At 44.5% G+C, this 23,919-nt stretch overlaps 1 long non-coding RNA gene across 1 annotated transcript; it reads left to right on the forward strand.

Moving 5' to 3' along the window:
• The first annotated feature begins 21,591 nt into the window (after nucleotides 1-21,591).
• Nucleotides 21,592-22,320, forward strand: LOC311428371. The gene is made up of 2 exons (XR_014687667.1): nucleotides 21,592-21,746; nucleotides 21,874-22,320. It is a non-coding gene; the product is annotated as an uncharacterized lncRNA (long non-coding RNA).
• The last annotated feature ends 1,599 nt before the right edge of the window (nucleotides 22,321-23,919 follow it).

A 23,919-nucleotide genomic window follows, 5' to 3' on the forward strand; every position in this document is an offset into this window, starting at 1 on the left:
AACATTTCAAAAACACCCCAAACAAGAACGGGATCACCCCCAAAACTCGAAAAAATCCCCCAAAACCATAGATCCACCACAAACCACCCTAAACCTACCTGATGTTCTCCAAAACCCACAATTTACACTTTTCCACCATGATGACTAACAAGAACCCAACAAAACACAACGGAGCACCCAAAACATTTCAAAAACACCCCAAACAAGAACGGGATCACCCCCAAAATTGGAAGAAAATCCCCAAAAACCATAGATCCACCCCAAAACCACCCTAAACCTACCTGAAGTTCTCCAAATCCCAAAGTCCACTCCCAACCACCAGAAAACCCATTAGGAACTGTCGTGGTTCCGCTCAAGTGGGCAGCCGAGCACCACCACAGCTGCTCTCTCCCTTGACTCTCCCGGCTGCTGACCCCAAAACAAGTCAAAAAAAAAAACAAAACAAGAACGGGATAACCCCTAAAAACGAAAGAATAAACCAAAAGCCATAGATCCACACCAAAAGTCCCCCTAAACCTACCTGATGTTCTCCAATACCCACAATTTACAATTTTTCACCATGATGACCAACAAGAACCCAACAAAACCCAACGGAGACCCCAAAACATGGCAAAAACACCCCAAACAAGAACGGAACCACCCCAAAAACAGAAGAAAACGCTTAAAAAAAAAAAAAAAAAAAAAAAAAAAAAAAAAAAAAAAAAAAAAAAAAAAAAAAAAAAAACAGAAGAATTTTCCCAAAACCAAAGATTCACCCTCCAAAAAAACTTAAACTCACCTGATGTTCTCCAAAAATCACAATTTACTCTTTTCCAAAATGATGACCAACGAGAACCCAACAAAACCCAACGGAGACCCCAAAACACGTAGAAACACCCCAAACAAAAAAGGCATTCCCCCAAAACTGGAAGAAAATAACCCCAAAACCATAGATCCACCCCAAAACCACCCTAAACCTACCTGATGTTCTCCAAAACCCACAATTTAAACTTTTCGACCATGACGACCTACAAAAACCTAACAAAACCCAACGGAGACACAAAAACACGTCAAAAACACCCCAAAAAAGAACGGGACCCCAAAAGCGAACCGGATCAGAAGAAAATATGTGATTTAACCCCCCAAAAACCCTTAAACCTACCTGATGTTCTCCTAAATGTACAATCCACTCCCAACCACCAGAAAACCCATTAGGAACTCAACGAAACGCAACGGAACCACAAAAACACGTCAAAAACAACCCTAAAAAGAACTGGATCAGAAGAAAAAAAAAAAACAAAACTATGAATTTCCCCGCAAAACCACCCTAAACTCAGCTGATCTTCTTCAAAACCCACAATCCACTCCCATTTACCTTAACGACCAACGAGAACGCAATAAAACCCAACGGAGACCCCAAAATAAGTCAAAAACACCCCAAAAAAGAACGGGACCACCCGAAGAAACAGAAGGAAACCCAAAAAAACATGACTCTGCCCCAAAAGTCCCCCTAAACCTACCTGATGTTCTCCAAAACCCACAATTTACACTTTTCCACCATGATGACCAACAAGAGCCCAACTAAAACCCATCGGAGACCCTAAAACACGTCAAAAACACCCCAAAAAAGAACAGGATCACTCCAAAAAACAGAACAAAACCCCAAATACAATAGTTCCACTCCAAAAGTCCCCCTAAACATACCTGATGTTCTCCAAATCCCAAAGTCCACTCCCAACCACCAGAAAACCCATTAGGAACTGTCGTGGTTCCGCTCAAGTGGGCAGCCGAGCACCACCACAGCCGCTCTCTCCCTTGACTCTCCCGGCTGCTGACCCCAAAACAAGTCAAAAAAAAAAAACAAAACAAGAACGGGATAATCCCTAAAAACGAAAGAATAAACCAAAAGCCATAGATCCACACCAAAAGTCCCCCTAAACCTACCTGATGTTCTCCAAAACCCACAATTTACTCTTTTTCACCACGATGACTGTGGAAAACCCAACGAAACCTAACGGAGAAACCAAAACACGTCAAAAACACCCCAGAAAAGGACTGGATCAGAAGTAAAAAACCCCAAAACTATGAATTTTTCTACAAAACCACCCTAAACCTACCTGATGTTCTCCAAAACCCACAATTTACACTTTTCCACAATGATGACCATGGAAAACCGAACGAATCCCAACGGAGAGCACAAAACACGTCAAAAAAAAAAAAAAAAAAAAAAAAGGATCACCCCAAAATTGGAAGAAAACCCCTCAAAATCATAGATCCACACCAAAACGACCCTAAACCTACCTGATGTTCTCCAAAACCCACAATTTACACTTTTCCACCATGATGACCAACAAGAACCCATCTAAAACCCAACGGAAAACCCAAAACATTTCAAAAACACCCCAAACAAGAACGGGATCACCCCCAAAACTCGAAAAAATCCCCCAAAACCATAGATCCACCACAAACCACCCTAAACCTACGTGATGTTCTCCAAAACCCACAATTTACACTTTTCCACCATGATGACTAACAAGAACCCAACAAAACACAACGGAGCACCCAAAACATTTCAAAAACACCCCAAACAAGAACGGGATCACCCCCAAAATTGGAAGAAAATCCCCAAAAACCATAGATCCACCCCAAAACCACCCTAAACCTACCTGAAGTTCTCCAAATCCCAAAGTCCACTCCCAACCACCAGAAAACCCATTAGGAACTGTCGTGGTTCCGCTCAAGTGGGCAGCCGAGCACCACCACAGCTGCTCTCTCCCTTGACTCTCCCGGCTGCTGACCCCAAAACAAGTCAAAAAAAAAAACAAAACAAGAACGGGATAACCCCTAAAAACGAAAGAATAAACCAAAAGCCATAGATCCACACCAAAAGTCCCCCTAAACCTACCTGATGTTCTCCAATACCCACAATTTACAATTTTTCACCATGATGACCAACAAGAACCCAACAAAACCCAACGGAGACCCCAAAACATGGCAAAAACACCCCAAACAAGAACGGAACCACCCCAAAAACAGAAGAAAACGCTTAAAAAAAAAAAAAAAAAAAAAAAAACAGAAGAATTTTCCCAAAACCAAAGATTCACCCTCCAAAAAAACTTAAACTCACCTGATGTTCTCCAAAAATCACAATTTACTCTTTTCCAAAATGATGACCAACGAGAACCCAACAAAACCCAACGGAGACCCCAAAACACGTAGAAACACCCCAAACAAAAAAGGCATTCCCCCAAAACTGGAAGAAAATAACCCCAAAACCATAGATCCACCCCAAAACCACCCTAAACCTACCTGATGTTCTCCAAAACCCACAATTTAAACTTTTCGACCATGACGACCTACAAAAACCTAACAAAACCCAACGGAGACACAAAAACACGTCAAAAACACCCCAAAAAAGAACGGGACCCCAAAAGCGAACCGGATCAGAAGAAAATATGTGATTTAACCCCCCAAAAACCCTTAAACCTACCTGATGTTCTCCTAAATGTACAATCCACTCCCAACCACCAGAAAACCCATTAGGAACTCAACGAAACGCAACGGAACCACAAAAACACGTCAAAAACAACCCTAAAAAGAACTGGATCAGAAGAAAAAAAAAAAACAAAACTATGAATTTCCCCCCAAAACCACCCTAAACTCAGCTGATCTTCTTCAAAACCCACAATCCACTCCCATTTACCTTAACGACCAACGAGAACGCAATAAAACCCAACGGAGACCCCAAAATAAGTCAAAAACACCCCAAAAAAGAACGGGACCACCCGAAGAAACAGAAGGAAACCCAAAAAAACATGACTCTGCCCCAAAAGTCCCCCTAAACCTACCTGATGTTCTCCAAAACCCACAATTTACACTTTTCCACCATGATGACCAACAAGAGCCCAACTAAAACCCATCGGAGACCCTAAAACACGTCAAAAACACCCCAAAAAAGAACAGGATCACTCCAAAAAACAGAACAAAACCCCAAATACAATAGTTCCACTCCAAAAGTCCCCCTAAACATACCTGATGTTCTCCAAATCCCAAAGTCCACTCCCAACCACCAGAAAACCCATTAGGAACTGTCGTGGTTCCGCTCAAGTGGGCAGCCGAGCACCACCACAGCCGCTCTCTCCCTTGACTCTCCCGGCTGCTGACCCCAAAACAAGTCAAAAAAAAAAAACAAAACAAGAACGGGATAATCCCTAAAAACGAAAGAATAAACCAAAAGCCATAGATCCACACCAAAAGTCCCCCTAAACCTACCTGATGTTCTCCAAAACCCACAATTTACTCTTTTTCACCACGATGACTGTGGAAAACCCAACGAAACCTAACGGAGAAACCAAAACACGTCAAAAACACCCCAGAAAAGGACTGGATCAGAAGTAAAAAACCCCAAAACTATGAATTTTTCTACAAAACCACCCTAAACCTACCTGATGTTCTCCAAAACCCACAATTTACACTTTTCCACAATGATGACCATGGAAAACCGAACGAATCCCAACGGAGAGCACAAAACACGTCAAAAAAAAAAAAAAAAAAAAAAAAGGATCACCCCAAAATTGGAAGAAAACCCCTCAAAATCATAGATCCACACCAAAACGACCCTAAACCTACCTGATGTTCTCCAAAACCCACAATTTACACTTTTCCACCATGATGACCAACAAGAACCCATCTAAAACCCAACGGAAAACCCAAAACATTTCAAAAACACCCCAAACAAGAACGGGATCACCCCCAAAACTCGAAAAAATCCCCCAAAACCATAGATCCACCACAAACCACCCTAAACCTACCTGATGTTCTCCAAAACCCACAATTTACACTTTTCCACCATGATGACTAACAAGAACCCAACAAAACACAACGGAGCACCCAAAACATTTCAAAAACACCCCAAACAAGAACGGGATCACCCCCAAAATTGGAAGAAAATCCCCAAAAACCATAGATCCACCCCAAAACCACCCTAAACCTACCTGAAGTTCTCCAAATCCCAAAGTCCACTCCCAACCACCAGAAAACCCATTAGGAACTGTCGTGGTTCCGCTCAAGTGGGCAGCCGAGCACCACCACAGCTGCTCTCTCCCTTGACTCTCCCGGCTGCTGACCCCAAAACAAGTCAAAAAAAAAAACAAAACAAGAACGGGATAACCCCTAAAAACGAAAGAATAAACCAAAAGCCATAGATCCACACCAAAAGTCCCCCTAAACCTACCTGATGTTCTCCAATACCCACAATTTACAATTTTTCACCATGAGGACCAACAAGAACCCAACAAAACCCAACGGAGACCCCAAAACATGGCAAAAACACCCCAAACAAGAACGGAACCACCCCAAAAACAGAAGAAAACGCTTAAAAAAAAAAAAAAAAAAACAGAAGAATTTTCCCAAAACCAAAGATTCACCCTCCAAAAAAACTTAAACTCACCTGATGTTCTCCAAAAATCACAATTTACTCTTTTCCAAAATGATGACCAACGAGAACCCAACAAAACCCAACGGAGACCCCAAAACACGTAGAAACACCCCAAACAAAAAAGGCATTCCCCCAAAACTGGAAGAAAATAACCCCAAAACCATAGATCCACCCCAAAACCACCCTAAACCTACCTGATGTTCTCCAAAACCCACAATTTAAACTTTTCGACCATGATGACCTACAAAAACCTAACAAAACCCAACGGAGACACAAAAACACGTCAAAAACACCCCAAAAAAGAACGGGACCCCAAAAGCAAACCGGATCAGAAGAAAATATGTGATTTAACCCCCCAAAAACCCTTAAACCTACCTGATGTTCTCCTAAATGTACAATCCACTCCCAACCACCAGAAAACCCATTAGGAACTCAACGAAACGCAACGGAACCACAAAAACACGTCAAACACAACCCTAAAAAGAACTGGATCAGAAGAAAAAAAAAAAACAAAACTATGAATTTCCCCCCAAAACCACCCTAAACTCAGCTGATCTTCTTCAAAACCCACAATCCACTCCCATTTACCTTAACGACCAACGAGAACGCAATAAAACCCAACGGAGACCCCAAAATAAGTCAAAAACACCCCAAAAAAGAACGGGACCACCCGAAGAAACAGAAGGAAACCCAAAAAAACATGACTCTGCCCCAAAAGTCCCCCTAAACCTACCTGATGTTCTCCAAAACCCACAATTTACACTTTTCCACCATGATGACCAACAAGAGCCCAACTAAAACCCATCGGAGACCCTAAAACACGTCAAAAACACCCCAAAAAAGAACAGGATCACTCCAAAAAACAGAACAAAACCCCAAATACAATAGTTCCACTCCAAAAGTCCCCCTAAACATACCTGATGTTCTCCAAATCCCAAAGTCCACTCCCAACCACCAGAAAACCCATTAGGAACTGTCGTGGTTCCGCTCAAGTGGGCAGCCGAGCACCACCACAGCCGCTCTCTCCCTTGACTCTCCCGGCTGCTGACCCCAAAACAAGTCAAAAAAAAAAAAAACAAAACAAGAACGGGATAATCCCTAAAAACGAAAGAATAAACCAAAAGCCATAGATCCACACCAAAAGTCCCCCTAAACCTACCTGATGTTCTCCAAAACCCACAATTTACTCTTTTTCACCACGATGACTGTGGAAAACCCAACGAAACCTAACGGAGAAACCAAAACACGTCAAAAACACCCCAGAAAAGGACTAGATCAGAAGTAAAAAACCCCAAAACTATGAATTTTTCTACAAAACCACCCTAAACCTACCTGATGTTCTCCAAAACCCACAATTTACACTTTTCCACCATGATGACCAACAAGAACCCAACTAAAACCCAACGGAGAACCCAAAACACGTCAAAAACACCCCAAGCAAGAACGGGATCACCCCCAAAACTGGAAGAAAATCCCCCAAAAGCACGGATCCAATCCCAAAACCACCCTAAACCTACCTGATGTGCTCCAAATCCCAAAGTCCACTCCCAACCACCAGAAAACCCATTAGGAACTCAACGAAACGCAACGAAAACCCCAAAACACGTCAAAAACACCCCAAACAAGAAAGGAATTCCCCCAAAACTGCAAGAAAATAACCCCAAAACCATAGATCCACCCCAAAACCACCCTAAACCTACCTGATCTTCTCCAAATCCCAAAGTCCACTCCCAACCACCAGAAAACCCATTAGGAACTCAACGAAATGCAACGGAAACACAAAAACACGTCAAAAACACCCCAAAAAAGAACAGGATCAGAAGAAAAAAAAAAAAACAAAACTATGAATTTCCCCCCAAAACCACCCTAAACTCACCTGATCGTCTTCAAAACCCACAATCCACGCCCATTTACCTTAACGACCAACGAGAACCCAACAAAACCCAACGGAGACCCCAAAAAACGTCAAAAACACCCCAAAAAACAACTGGTTCAACCCCAAAAACGAAAGAAAACCCCAAAAGCCATAGATCCGCACCAAAAATCCCCCTAAACCTACCTGATGTTCTCCAAAACCCACAATTTACACTTTTTCACCATGATGACCAACAAGAACCCAACAAAACCCAACGGAGAACCAAAACACGTCAAAAACAACCCAAAAAAGAACAGAATGAACCCAAAATAACACAAGAAAAGCCCAAAAAACATGACTCTGCCCCAAAAGTCCCCCTAAACCTACCTGAAGTTATTCAAAACCCACAATTTACACTTTTCCACCATGATGCCAAAGGAAAACCCAACGAAATCCAACGGAGACCCCAAAACACGTCAAAAACACCCCAAACAAGAACGGAATCACCCCCAAAACTGGAAGAAAATCCCCAAAAAGCACGGATCCAATCCCCAAAACAACCTAAACCTACCTGATGTTCTCCAAAACCCGCAATTTACCCTTTTCCACAATGATGACCATGGAAAACCGAACGAATCCCAACGGAGACCACAAAACACGTCAAAAAAAAAAAAAAAAAAAAAAAAAAGGATCACCCCAAAATTGGAAGAAAACCCCTCAAAATCATAGATCCACACCAAAACGACCCTAAACCTACCTGATGTTCTCCAAAACCCACAATTTACACTTTTCCACCATGATGACCAACAAGAACCCATCTAAAACCCAACGGAAAACCCAAAACATTTCAAAAACACCCCAAACAAGAACGGGATCACCCCCAAAACTCGAAAAAATCCCCCAAAACCATAGATCCACCACAAACCACCCTAAACCTACGTGATGTTCTCCAAAACCCACAATTTACACTTTTCCACCATGATGACTAACAAGAACCCAACAAAACACAACGGAGCACCCAAAACATTTCAAAAACACCCCAAACAAGAACGGGATCACCCCCAAAATTGGAAGAAAATCCCCAAAAACCATAGATCCACCCCAAAACCACCCTAAACCTACCTGAAGTTCTCCAAATCCCAAAGTCCACTCCCAACCACCAGAAAACCCATTAGGAACTGTCGTGGTTCCGCTCAAGTGGGCAGCCGAGCACCACCACAGCTGCTCTCTCCCTTGACTCTCCCGGCTGCTGACCCCAAAACAAGTCAAAAAAAAAAACAAAACAAGAACGGGATAACCCCTAAAAACGAAAGAATAAACCAAAAGCCATAGATCCACACCAAAAGTCCCCCTAAACCTACCTGATGTTCTCCAATACCCACAATTTACAATTTTTCACCATGAGGACCAACAAGAACCCAACAAAACCCAACGGAGACCCCAAAACATGGCAAAAACACCCCAAACAAGAACGGAACCACCCCAAAAACAGAAGAAAACGCTTAAAAAAAAAAAAAAAAAAAAAAAAAAAAAAAAAAAAAACAGAAGAATTTTCCCAAAACCAAAGATTCACCCTCCAAAAAAACTTAAACTCACCTGATGTTCTCCAAAAATCACAATTTACTCTTTTCCAAAATGATGACCAACGAGAACCCAACAAAACCCAACGGAGACCCCAAAACACGTAGAAACACCCCAAACAAAAAAGGCATTCCCCCAAAACTGGAAGAAAATAACCCCAAAACCATAGATCCACCCCAAAACCACCCTAAACCTACCTGATGTTCTCCAAAACCCACAATTTAAACTTTTCGACCATGACGACCTACAAAAACCTAACAAAACCCAACGGAGACCATAAAAACACGTCAAAAACACCCCAAAAAAGAACGGGACCCCAAAAGCAAACCGGATCAGAAGAAAATATGTGATTTAACCCCCCAAAAACCCTTAAACCTACCTGATGTTCTCCTAAATGTACAATCCACTCCCAACCACCAGAAAACCCATTAGGAACTCAACGAAACGCAACGGAACCACAAAAACACGTCAAAAACAACCCTAAAAAGAACTGGATCAGAAGAAAAAAAAAAAACAAAACTATGAATTTCCCCGCAAAACCACCCTAAACTCAGCTGATCTTCTTCAAAACCCACAATCCACTCCCATTTACCTTAACGACCAACGAGAACGCAATAAAACCCAACGGAGACCCCAAAATAAGTCAAAAACACCCCAAAAAAGAACGGGACCACCCGAAGAAACAGAAGGAAACCCAAAAAAACATGACTCTGCCCCAAAAGTCCCCCTAAACCTACCTGATGTTCTCCAAAACCCACAATTTACACTTTTCCACCATGATGACCAACAAGAGCCCAACTAAAACCCATCGGAGACCCTAAAACACGTCAAAAACACCCCAAAAAAGAACAGGATCACTCCAAAAAACAGAACAAAACCCCAAATACAATAGTTCCACTCCAAAAGTCCCCCTAAACATACCTGATGTTCTCCAAATCCCAAAGTCCACTCCCAACCACCAGAAAACCCATTAGGAACTGTCGTGGTTCCGCTCAAGTGGGCAGCCGAGCACCACCACAGCCGCTCTCTCCCTTGACTCTCCCGGCTGCTGACCCCAAAACAAGTCAAAAAAAAAAAACAAAACAAGAACGGGATAATCCCTAAAAACGAAAGAATAAACCAAAAGCCATAGATCCACACCAAAAGTCCCCCTAAACCTACCTGATGTTCTCCAAAACCCACAATTTACTCTTTTTCACCACGATGACTGTGGAAAACCCAACGAAACCTAACGGAGAAACCAAAACACGTCAAAAACACCCCAGAAAAGGACTGGATCAGAAGTAAAAAACCCCAAAACTATGAATTTTTCTACAAAACCACCCTAAACCTACCTGATGTTCTCCAAAACCCACAATTTACACTTTTTCACCATGATGACCAACAAGAACCCAACTAAAACCCAACGGAGAACCCAAAACACGTCAAAAACACCCCAAGCAAGAACGGGATCACCCCCAAAACTGGAAGAAAATCCCCCAAAAGCACGGATCCAATCCCAAAACCACCCTAAACCTACCTGATGTGCTCCAAATCCCAAAGTCCACTCCCAACCACCAGAAAACCCATTAGGAACTCAACGAAACGCAACGAAAACCCCAAAACACGTCAAAAACACCCCAAACAAGAAAGGAATTCCCCCAAAACTGCAAGAAAATAACCCCAAAACCATAGATCAACCCCAAAACCACCCTAAACCTACCTGATGTTCTCCAAATCCCAAAGTCCACTCCCAACCACCAGAAAACCCATTAGGAACTCAACGAAATGCAACGGAAACACAAAAACACGTCAAAAACACCCCAAAAAAGAACAGGATCAGAAGAAAAAAAAAAAAAACAAAACTATGAATTTCCCCCCAAAACCACCCTAAACTCACCTGATCTTCTTCAAAACCCACAATCCACGCCCATTTACCTTAACGACCAACGAGAACCCAACAAAACCCAACGGAGACCCCAAAAAACGTCAAAAACACCCCAAAAAACAACTGGTTCAACCCCAAAAACGAAAGAAAACCCCAAAAGCCATAGATCCGCACCAAAAATCCCCCTAAACCTACCTGATGTTCTCCAAAACCCACAATTTACACTTTTTCACCATGATGACCAACAAGAACCCAACAAAACCCAACGGAGAACCAAAACACGTCAAAAACAACCCAAAAAAGAACAGAATGAACCCAAAATAACACAAGAAAAGCCCAAAAAACATGACTCTGCCCCAAAAGTCCCCCTAAACCTACCTGAAGTTATTCAAAACCCACAATTTACACTTTTCCACCATGATGCCAAAGGAAAACCCAACGAAATCCAACGGAGACCCCAAAACACGTCAAAAACACCCCAAACAAGAACGGAATCACCCCCAAAACTGGAAGAAAATCCCCAAAAAGCACGGATCCAATCCCCAAAACAACCTAAACCTACCTGATGTTCTCCAAAACCCGCAATTTACCCTTTTCCACAATGATGACCATGGAAAACCGAACGAATCCCAACGGAGACCACAAAACACGTCAAAAAAAAAAAAAAAAAAAAAAAAAAAGGATCACCCCAAAATTGGAAGAAAACCCCTCAAAATCATAGATCCACACCAAAACGACCCTAAACCTACCTGATGTTCTCCAAAACCCACAATTTACACTTTTCCACCATGATGACCAACAAGAACCCATCTAAAACCCAACGGAAAACCCAAAACATTTCAAAAACACCCCAAACAAGAACGGGATCACCCCCAAAACTCGAAAAAATCCCCCAAAACCATAGATCCACCACAAACCACCCTAAACCTACGTGATGTTCTCCAAAACCCACAATTTACACTTTTCCACCATGATGACTAACAAGAACCCAACAAAACACAACGGAGCACCCAAAACATTTCAAAAACACCCCAAACAAGAACGGGATCACCCCCAAAATTGGAAGAAAATCCCCAAAAACCATAGATCCACCCCAAAACCACCCTAAACCTACCTGAAGTTCTCCAAATCCCAAAGTCCACTCCCAACCACCAGAAAACCCATTAGGAACTGTCGTGGTTCCGCTCAAGTGGGCAGCCGAGCACCACCACAGCTGCTCTCTCCCTTGACTCTCCCGGCTGCTGACCCCAAAACAAGTCAAAAAAAAAAACAAAACAAGAACGGGATAACCCCTAAAAACGAAAGAATAAACCAAAAGCCATAGATCCACACCAAAAGTCCCCCTAAACCTACCTGATGTTCTCCAATACCCACAATTTACAATTTTTCACCATGATGACCAACAAGAACCCAACAAAACCCAACGGAGACCCCAAAACATGGCAAAAACACCCCAAACAAGAACGGAACCACCCCAAAAACAGAAGAAAACGCTTAAAAAAAAAAAAAAAAAAAAAAAAAAAAAAAAAAAAAAAAAAACAGAAGAATTTTCCCAAAACCAAAGATTCACCCTCCAAAAAAACTTAAACTCACCTGATGTTCTCCAAAAATCACAATTTACTCTTTTCCAAAATGATGACCAACGAGAACCCAACAAAACCCAACGGAGACCCCAAAACACGTAGAAACACCCCAAACAAAAAAGGCATTCCCCCAAAACTGGAAGAAAATAACCCCAAAACCATAGATCCACCCCAAAACCACCCTAAACCTACCTGATGTTCTCCAAAACCCACAATTTAAACTTTTCGACCATGACGACCTACAAAAACCTAACAAAACCCAACGGAGACACAAAAACACGTCAAAAACACCCCAAAAAAGAACGGGACCCCAAAAGCGAACCGGATCAGAAGAAAATATGTGATTTAACCCCCCAAAAACCCTTAAACCTACCTGATGTTCTCCTAAATGTACAATCCACTCCCAACCACCAGAAAACCCATTAGGAACTCAACGAAACGCAACGGAACCACAAAAACACGTCAAAAACAACCCTAAAAAGAACTGGATCAGAAGAAAAAAAAAAAACAAAACTATGAATTTCCCCGCAAAACCACCCTAAACTCAGCTGATCTTCTTCAAAACCCACAATCCACTCCCATTTACCTTAACGACCAACGAGAACGCAATAAAACCCAACGGAGACCCCAAAATAAGTCAAAAACACCCCAAAAAAGAACGGGACCACCCGAAGAAACAGAAGGAAACCCAAAAAAACATGACTCTGCCCCAAAAGTCCCCCTAAACCTACCTGATGTTCTCCAAAACCCACAATTTACACTTTTCCACCATGATGACCAACAAGAGCCCAACTAAAACCCATCGGAGACCCTAAAACACGTCAAAAACACCCCAAAAAAGAACAGGATCACTCCAAAAAACAGAACAAAACCCCAAATACAATAGTTCCACTCCAAAAGTCCCCCTAAACATACCTGATGTTCTCCAAATCCCAAAGTCCACTCCCAACCACCAGAAAACCCATTAGGAACTGTCGTGGTTCCGCTCAAGTGGGCAGCCGAGCACCACCACAGCCGCTCTCTCCCTTGACTCTCCCGGCTGCTGACCCCAAAACAAGTCAAAAAAAAAAAACAAAACAAGAACGGGATAATCCCTAAAAACGAAAGAATAAACCAAAAGCCATAGATCCACACCAAAAGTCCCCCTAAACCTACCTGATGTTCTCCAAAACCCACAATTTACTCTTTTTCACCACGATGACTGTGGAAAACCCAACGAAACCTAACGGAGAAACCAAAACACGTCAAAAACACCCCAGAAAAGGACTGGATCAGAAGTAAAAAACCCCAAAACTATGAATTTTTCTACAAAACCACCCTAAACCTACCTGATGTTCTCCAAAACCCACAATTTACACTTTTCCACAATGATGACCATGGAAAACCGAACGAATCCCAACGGAGAGCACAAAACACGTCAAAAAAAAAAAAAAAAAAAAAAAAGGATCACCCCAAAATTGGAAGAAAACCCCTCAAAATCATAGATCCACACCAAAACGACCCTAAACCTACCTGATGTTCTCCAAAACCCACAATTTACACTTTTCCACCATGATGACCAACAAGAACCCATCTAAAACCCAACGGAAAACCCAAAACATTTCAAAAACACCCCAAACAAGAACGGGATCACCCCCAAAACTCGAAAAAATCCCCCAAAACCATAGATCCACCACAAACCACCCTAAACCTACGTGATGTTCTCCAAAACCCACAATTTACACTTTTCCACCATGATGACTAACAAGAACCCAACAAAACACAACGGAGCACCCAAAACATTTCAAAAACACCCCAAACAAGAACGGGATCACCCCCAAAATTGGAAGAAAATCCCCAAAAACCATAGATCCACCCCAAAACCACCCTAAACCTACCTGAAGTTCTCCAAATCCCAAAGTCCACTCCCAACCACCAGAAAACCCATTAGGAACTGTCGTGGTTCCGCTCAAGTGGGCAGCCGAGCACCACCACAGCTGCTCTCTCCCTTGACTCTCCCGGCTGCTGACCCCAAAACAAGTCAAAAAAAAAAACAAAACAAGAACGGGATAACCCCTAAAAACGAAAGAATAAACCAAAAGCCATAGATCCACACCAAAAGTCCCCCTAAACCTACCTGATGTTCTCCAATACCCACAATTTACAATTTTTCACCATGATGACCAACAAGAACCCAACAAAACCCAACGGAGACCCCAAAACATGGCAAAAACACCCCAAACAAGAACGGAACCACCCCAAAAACAGAAGAAAACGCTTAAAAAAAAAAAAAAAAAAAAAAAAAACAGAAGAATTTTCCCAAAACCAAAGATTCACCCTCCAAAAAAACTTAAACTCACCTGATGTTCTCCAAAAATCACAATTTACTCTTTTCCAAAATGATGACCAACGAGAACCCAACAAAACCCAACGGAGACCCCAAAACACGTAGAAACACCCCAAACAAAAAAGGCATTCCCCCAAAACTGGAAGAAAATAACCCCAAAACCATAGATCCACCCCAAAACCACCCTAAACCTACCTGATGTTCTCCAAAACCCACAATTTAAACTTTTCGACCATGACGACCTACAAAAACCTAACAAAACCCAACGGAGACACAAAAACACGTCAAAAACACCCCAAAAAAGAACGGGACCCCAAAAGCGAACCGGATCAGAAGAAAATATGTGATTTAACCCCCCAAAAACCCTTAAACCTACCTGATGTTCTCCTAAATGTACAATCCACTCCCAACCACCAGAAAACCCATTAGGAACTCAACGAAACGCAACGGAACCACAAAAACACGTCAAAAACAACCCTAAAAAGAACTGGATCAGAAGAAAAAAAAAAAACAAAACTATGAATTTCCCCCCAAAACCACCCTAAACTCAGCTGATCTTCTTCAAAACCCACAATCCACTCCCATTTACCTTAACGACCAACGAGAACGCAATAAAACCCAACGGAGACCCCAAAATAAGTCAAAAACACCCCAAAAAAGAACGGGACCACCCGAAGAAACAGAAGGAAACCCAAAAAAACATGACTCTGCCCCAAAAGTCCCCCTAAACCTACCTGATGTTCTCCAAAACCCACAATTTACACTTTTCCACCATGATGACCAACAAGAGCCCAACTAAAACCCATCGGAGACCCTAAAACACGTCAAAAACACCCCAAAAAAGAACAGGATCACTCCAAAAAACAGAACAAAACCCCAAATACAATAGTTCCACTCCAAAAGTCCCCCTAAACATACCTGATGTTCTCCAAATCCCAAAGTCCACTCCCAACCACCAGAAAACCCATTAGGAACTGTCGTGGTTCCGCTCAAGTGGGCAGCCGAGCACCACCACAGCCGCTCTCTCCCTTGACTCTCCCGGCTGCTGACCCCAAAACAAGTCAAAAAAAAAAAACAAAACAAGAACGGGATAATCCCTAAAAACGAAAGAATAAACCAAAAGCCATAGATCCACACCAAAAGTCCCCCTAAACCTACCTGATGTTCTCCAAAACCCACAATTTACTCTTTTTCACCACGATGACTGTGGAAAACCCAACGAAACCTAACGGAGAAACCAAAACACGTCAAAAACACCCCAGAAAAGGACTGGATCAGAAGTAAAAAACCCCAAAACTATGAATTTTTCTACAAAACCACCCTAAACCTACCTGATGTTCTCCAAAACCCACAATTTACACTTTTCCACAATGATGACCATGGAAAACCGAACGAATCCCAACGGAGAGCACAAAACACGTCAAAAAAAAAAAAAAAAAAAAAAAAGGATCACCCCAAAATTGGAAGAAAACCCCTCAAAATCATAGATCCACACCAAAACGACCCTAAACCTACCTGATGTTCTCCAAAACCCACAATTTACACTTTTCCACCATGATGACCAACAAGAACCCATCTAAAACCCAACGGAAAACCCAAAACATTTCAAAAACACCCCAAACAAGAACGGGATCACCCCCAAAACTCGAAAAAATCCCCCAAAACCATAGATCCACCACAAACCACCCTAAACCTACGTGATGTTCTCCAAAACCCACAATTTACACTTTTCCACCATGATGACTAACAAGAACCCAACAAAACACAACGGAGCACCCAAAACATTTCAAAAACACCCCAAACAAGAACGGGATCACCCCCAAAATTGGAAGAAAATCCCCAAAAACCATAGATCCACCCCAAAACCACCCTAAACCTACCTGAAGTTCTCCAAATCCCAAAGTCCACTCCCAACCACCAGAAAACCCATTAGGAACTGTCGTGGTTCCGCTCAAGTGGGCAGCCGAGCACCACCACAGCTGCTCTCTCCCTTGACTCTCCCGGCTGCTGACCCCAAAACAAGTCAAAAAAAAAAACAAAACAAGAACGGGATAACCCCTAAAAACGAAAGAATAAACCAAAAGCCATAGATCCACACCAAAAGTCCCCCTAAACCTACCTGATGTTCTCCAATACCCACAATTTACAATTTTTCACCATGATGACCAACAAGAACCCAACAAAACCCAACGGAGACCCCAAAACATGGCAAAAACACCCCAAACAAGAACGGAACCACCCCAAAAACAGAAGAAAACGCTTAAAAAAAAAAAAAAAAAAAAAAAAAAAAAAAAAAAACAGAAGAATTTTCCCAAAACCAAAGATTCACCCTCCAAAAAAACTTAAACTCACCTGATGTTCTCCAAAAATCACAATTTACTCTTTTCCAAAATGATGACCAACGAGAACCCAACAAAACCCAACGGAGACCCCAAAACACGTAGAAACACCCCAAACAAAAAAGGCATTCCCCCAAAACTGGAAGAAAATAACCCCAAAACCATAGATCCACCCCAAAACCACCCTAAACCTACCTGATGTTCTCCAAAACCCACAATTTAAACTTTTCGACCATGACGACCTACAAAAACCTAACAAAACCCAACGGAGACACAAAAACACGTCAAAAACACCCCAAAAAAGAACGGGACCCCAAAAGCGAACCGGATCAGAAGAAAATATGTGATTTAACCCCCCAAAAACCCTTAAACCTACCTGATGTTCTCCTAAATGTACAATCCACTCCCAACCACCAGAAAACCCATTAGGAACTCAACGAAACGCAACGGAACCACAAAAACACGTCAAAAACAACCCTAAAAAGAACTGGATCAGAAGAAAAAAAAAAAAAAAAACTATGAATTTCCCCCCAAAACCACCCTAAACTCAGCTGATCTTCTTCAAAACCCACAATCCACTCCCATTTACCTTAACGACCAACGAGAACGCAATAAAACCCAACGGAGACCCCAAAATAAGTCAAAAACACCCCAAAAAAGAACGGGACCACCCGAAGAAACAGAAGGAAACCCAAAAAAACATGACTCTGCCCCAAAAGTCCCCCTAAACCTACCTGATGTTCTCCAAAACCCACAATTTACACTTTTCCACCATGATGACCAACAAGAGCCCAACTAAAACCCATCGGAGACCCTAAAACACGTCAAAAACACCCCAAAAAAGAACAGGATCACTCCAAAAAACAGAACAAAACCCCAAATACAATAGTTCCACTCCAAAAGTCCCCCTAAACATACCTGATGTTCTCCAAATCCCAAAGTCCACTCCCAACCACCAGAAAACCCATTAGGAACTGTCGTGGTTCCGCTCAAGTGGGCAGCCGAGCACCACCACAGCCGCTCTCTCCCTTGACTCTCCCGGCTGCTGACCCCAAAACAAGTCAAAAAAAAAAAACAAAACAAGAACGGGATAATCCCTAAAAACGAAAGAATAAACCAAAAGCCATAGATCCACACCAAAAGTCCCCCTAAACCTACCTGATGTTCTCCAAAACCCACAATTTACTCTTTTTCACCACGATGACTGTGGAAAACCCAACGAAACCTAACGGAGAAACCAAAACACGTCAAAAACACCCCAGAAAAGGACTGGATCAGAAGTAAAAAACCCCAAAACTATGAATTTTTCTACAAAACCACCCTAAACCTACCTGATGTTCTCCAAAACCCACAATTTACACTTTTCCACCATGATGACCAACAAGAACCCAACTAAAACCCAACGGAGACCCCAAAACACGTCAAAAACACCCCAAGCAAGAACGGGATCACCCCCAAAACTGGAAGAAAATCCCCCAAAACCATAGATCCACCACAAACCACCCTAAACCTACCTGATGCTCTCAAAAACCCACAATTTACACTTTTCCACAACGATGACCAACAAGAACCCAACTAAAACCCAAAGGAGAACACAAAACACGTCAAAAACACCCCAAGCAAGAACGGGATCACCCCCAAAACTGGAAGAAAATCCCCCAAAAGCACGGATCCAATCCCAAAACCACCCTAAACCAACCTGATGTGCTCCAAATCCCAAAGTCCACTCCCAACCACCAGAAAACCCATTAGGAACTCAACGAAACGCAACGGAAACGCCAAAACACCTCAAAAACACCCCAAAAGCGAAACGGATCAGAAGAAAAAACGTGATTTAACCCCCAAAAAACCCTTAAACCTACCTGATGTTCTCCTAAATGTACAATCCACTCCCAACCATCAGAAAACCCAATGGAAACCCAACAAAACCCAACAGAGACCCCAAAACACCTCAAAAACACCCCAAAAAAGAACGGGATCAGAAGAAAAAAAAGCCAAACACTCCGAATTTTTCTACAAAACGACCCTAAACTCACCTGATCTTCTCCAAAACCCACAATCCACTCTCATTTACCTTAATAACCAACGAGAACCCAGCGAAACCCAACGGAGACCCCAAAACACCTCAAAAACACCCCAAAAAAAGAATAGGATCAACCCCCAAAACGAAAGAAAACACTAAAAGCCATAGATCCATCCCAAAAGTCCTCCTAAACCTACCTGACGTTCTCCAAAATCCGCAATTTACACTTTTCCACCATGATGACCAACAAGAATCCACCTAAAACCCGACCGAGACACCAAAACACGTCAAAAACACCCCAAAAAAGAACGGGATCACCCCAAAAACAACAGAAGAAAACCCCAAATACCTTAGATCCACCCTAAAACCACCCTAAACCTACCTGATGTTCTCCAAATCCCAAAGTCCACTCCCAACCACCAGAAAACCCATTAGGAACTCAACGAAATGCAACGGAAACACAAAAACACGTCAAAAACACCCCAAAAAAGAACAGGATCAGAAGAAAAAAAAAAAAAAAACTATGAATTTCCCCCCAAAACAACCCTAAACTCACCTGATCTTCTTCAAAACCCACAATCCACTCCCATTTACCTTAACGATCAACGAGAACCCAACAAAACCCAACGGAGATCCCAAAAAACGTCAAAAACACCCCAAAAAACAACTGGTTCAACCCCCAAAACGAAAGAAAACCCCAAAAGCCATAGATCCGCACCAAAAATCCCCCTAAACCTACCTGATGTTCTCCAAAACCCACAATTTACACTTTTTCACCATGATGACCAACAAGAACCCAACAAAACCCAACGGAGAACCAAAACACGTCAAAAACAACCCAAAAAAGAACAGAATGAACCCAAAATAACACAAGAAAAGCCCAAAAAACATGACTCTGCCCCAAAAGTCCCCCTAAACCTACCTGATGTTCTCCAAAACCCACAATTTACACTTTTCCACCATGATGACCACGGAAAACCCAACGAAACCCAACGGTTTTAAGAAAATTAAGCAAAAGAATTTTCATAGTGTCTAGGCAAGCATTATTCAGTTCCTTACTTCAGCAGGGAGCTTTCGCAACTCCCGCTCCTCAAACAGAACTCCTTGTTTTTATATTACAAAAGACAATGAACAAACATTTATGGTGTATTACCCTAAGTTTTTGGGTTAGGGTTTTTTGCGTCTTAATGTTTTGGGGTTAGGGTTTGGAGCGCCCTAAGTGTTTGGGCTAGGGCTTTGAGCATTCCTAACGTTTTGGGTTGGGTTTGGGTTTTGAGCATCCTAAGATTTTGGGTTGGGGGTTTTAGGCATAGGTCTTCAGGGGTTTAGTGTGGTAAATAGTTTGGGTTAGGTCTGTAGGGGTTTCGAGGTTTTTTGGATGTTAGGGCTTGAGGCTTTTTTTGTAAGGGCGGTGAGGGTTCCAGTGAGTGCTGGTAAATGCAGTTCTCGAGCACTCGGCCTGTGATTGGCCATGCTGGCTGTGCGGGGAATGCTGGTAGGTGTAGTTTTCCGGCACTGGGAGGCCATGTTGTGTGCCCAGAGCATGCCGGGAGATGTAGTTCTCGGGACTCCGGACTTCCGGGAGGCCATGTTGCGTACCCAGAGTATGCCGGGAAATGTAGTTTTCGGATTCGGGACTTCCGGGAGGCCATGTTGAATGCCCAGAGCATACCGGGAGATGTAGTTCTCGGGAACCAGGGTTAGGGTTAGGGGCTAGGGCTGGGGCTAGAGTTAGGGTTTCCGGTGAGGGTTGGGGTTGGGGGTTATTGTTAGGCTTAGTGGTTTAGGGTTAGGCTTAGAGGGTTATGGTTAGGGATAGGTTAGGGGTAGGTTTAGAGGGTTAGGGTAAGGGTTAGGGGTTGGGACTGTGGTTAGGCTTAGGATAAGGGTTAGGCTTAGGGTGAGGGTATTAGGGTTAGGATTTGGGTTCAGATTAGGGTAAGGGTTAGGGCAAAGGTAAGGGTTAGGGTAAGGCTAAGGGTAAGGCTTAGGGTGAGGATAAGGTTTAGGGAAAGGGTTAGGTTTAGGGTAAGGGTTAGGGTAAGGGTAAGAGTTAAGGTAAAGGATAGAGTAATGGTAAGTATAAGGGTAGGGTAAGGATTAGGGTTAGGTTTAGGGTAAGAATAAGGGTAAGCTAATGGTTAGGATTAGGGTTAGGGTAAAGGTTTTCATTTGTTAAAGCTGAAACGCAGTATGCAATCTGGGACGTCACAGCCAGAGCTGCCTATGGCAAGGTGAGAGAGGAAAAGATGGAGCAGATGTTCTACTCCTAGTTTTTTCTTTATACGTAAATAAAAGTTTGAGCTAATTGCAGTTGGAAGAGTTCCAATTACTTGCTTGGTCATAATGTCTTTTAATATTGAAAGCTGCAGCAAAAGCATGGGGATTTTTGCTTCTAGAAACACCCTAGTTCTCTTGTCTGCACTATGCATGCTTTTGAGCTAAAACTGATTAAAAAATGAAAAGAAAAATCACACACACACACACACAAAAAAAAAACACACACCACAGCTGCTGCTGCTCTCTTCCTACTTCCTTGTGCTTTGCCCCTACCCTTCCCAGGTGATTGGGTTTGGGTGCTAGTCGGGGCCAAATGGTATGTGAGTCCCAGGCATCCCCTCAGAGAGCTCATTCTGCTTGGGCTGCTCTTTGGGGTGTTTGTTTTTCCTTCGGTCAGTTGCAGGCTTCTTCAGGTGGATGAGAGTTTATGGACTGATGCGTTTCCAAGTAGCGAGGGGTACGCACATCTTTTTGAGGTAACAGCTAGTAGGATCTGTTAGAATAATGTAGTACTTGGTGCCTTTATTGCATGCAGTTCTTTATCAGGTGAGTAACTGTTGCGAGTAACTGAAGTCAATGTTACTTGGTGTGTTTGCTATGCAGTGCCTGTGCGGACTATTGCACGAGACACAGCTTTCTGACATCTGGCCCAGCAACTACTAAAGAAGGGGAGGGGAGAAGCTGAAGAACGACCAAAGGACAAAGCCTGGGAGGAAGACTACGAGCCTTCAGTACGAGCGGCCCCCAGAGGGACCACCGGAGACTGATAACGCCTGCACCAGTGGGAGGGTTTGGATTCTGGGAACTAATTAGAATAACCCTGCCTTTTGTAGAAGTAGTAATGAATATGTATTAGCCTAGCAGCATAAAAACCAGCCGCCTGATGTAACTTGTGTGCGTCTTGGTGGAGCAGAGACTCCTGGCGCACCCAGCGCTGCTTGCTTACCTCTATTCCTTTAATAAATCATAAACATTAATTGTAAGCCTATTTGGGACTCGGTCATTTATTACAAGTGGGACCTCCCGATGGGTGGAAGCTGTCGGGATAGCTCGGGATGCTGAGGCGTGGTGCTGCAAGGAGGTTGGTGGTCGGTGGCGCCCTGGGGCAGGCCGAATTGGGAGGGGGCGAGGCGGCGGGTGGTCGGTGGCTTCTGTGGAAAAGGCGCTTGTATGGGGGGGCTGCGCATTCAGAGGAACCTTGACAGGCTGCAGATAGGGGCAGGCAGGAACCTTTTGAAGTTCAGGAGAGGGAAATGCCAAGCCCTACCCCTAGGGAGAAACACCTCTGTTTACCAGCACTGGCTAGCTCGATACTGAATAAGCATTTCTTCATGGAAGGGGTGCTTTGCTATTAGAACAGGCTGCCCGGGGAAGTGGTAAGAGACCCGATCCTTAAAAGTATTGAAGAGACATGTGGACATAGCCCGGGAGTCCGGCCTCCGGCAGGGCGGGAGCTGGCTCTTCCGAGCCCCTGTGCTCCGGTCTTGTGCGACGCGTTTGCAAGCAGCACCGGGTGCCGGGTCCGACATCGGACGGTTCGGGGACGGCGATTCCGGGGCCGTCGGCTAGCGGGGGCCGGCTATGTCGTGTCCCGGGGATCCGACTTCAGGGGGCGTGGGGGCCGGCCGTGCAGTGAAGCGGGGGGCTGGCGTCCGCCGGCTTCCCAGAGAGCGGGCTTTCGGTCCCGTGCGGTTCGGTGGCCGGCCGGGGTCCGGGTCCGACTTTGGCTTTGTCAGGGACGGCGGTCCCGGGCTCCAGGTGTCCGGCCTCGGGCGGCGCGGCCGGCTGTCCCGTGTCCCGGCGATCAGAACTCGGGCGGGTTGGGGGTCGACTGTGCCGTGAAGCGGGAGGCAGCTGTCTGCCGGCTCGGGGTCTGGCCGTGCCGGAGACAGGGGGTTCGGTCCCGTGCGAAGCTGCGGCCGGCCGACCCGCGCTCCCCGTTTCTCTATCCCGGGGCGCGGAATCCGACCCTCGCAAGCTCCTGGGCTCCGTTGTCGGGAGACGCTTGTGCTAGTCGCAGCGGTGCGGCCGGCCGTCCCGATTCTCTGGGATCCGGTCTTGGGCGACGCTTGGGAGCCCAGAAGCTCTTGGGAGCCCAGCTGCTAGGGACAGCCGGCCCCGCGCCGCCCGAGGCGGGACACCTGGACACCGCGACCGCCGGCCCCGAGAAGCCGAGTTCGGCCCCGGAGCCCGCGGAGTCTAGCACAACAGCGGTGCCCAGGACCGCAGCCTACGACCTCGGGACGGTCGCATCCCGCGCCTCCGGCAGGAGCTACCCGGGAGGGCAGGACGGCCTGCCGCACCTCCGCAAGAGACCGAACCTGCTGGATTCCGGCACGGCCAGAGCCCGAGCCGGCAGACAGCATCCTCCCGCTTCACGGCTCGGCAGGCACCCACGTCGCCCGACTTCGGACCCACGGGACAGCCGGCACCCGCGCCGCCGGAGGCCGGACACACGGGCCTCGGCATCGCCGTCCCCGAACCTCACGACGTTCCACACGGTCTCCGGTGCGTCCAGCACACGCATCGCAAAGACCGGAGCCCAGATTATAGGATCAGCCAGCCCCGTGCCGCCCGAGGTCGGACCGGGAACCCGGTGCGCTTGGCACATGCGTCGCCCAAGAACGGCGCCCAGGGCCGCGGGATGAT

This window comes from Aythya ferina (assembly GCF_964211825.1).
Source record: "Aythya ferina genome assembly, contig: HAP1_SCAFFOLD_62, whole genome shotgun sequence".
Taxonomy (NCBI): Eukaryota; Metazoa; Chordata; class Aves; order Anseriformes; family Anatidae; genus Aythya; species Aythya ferina.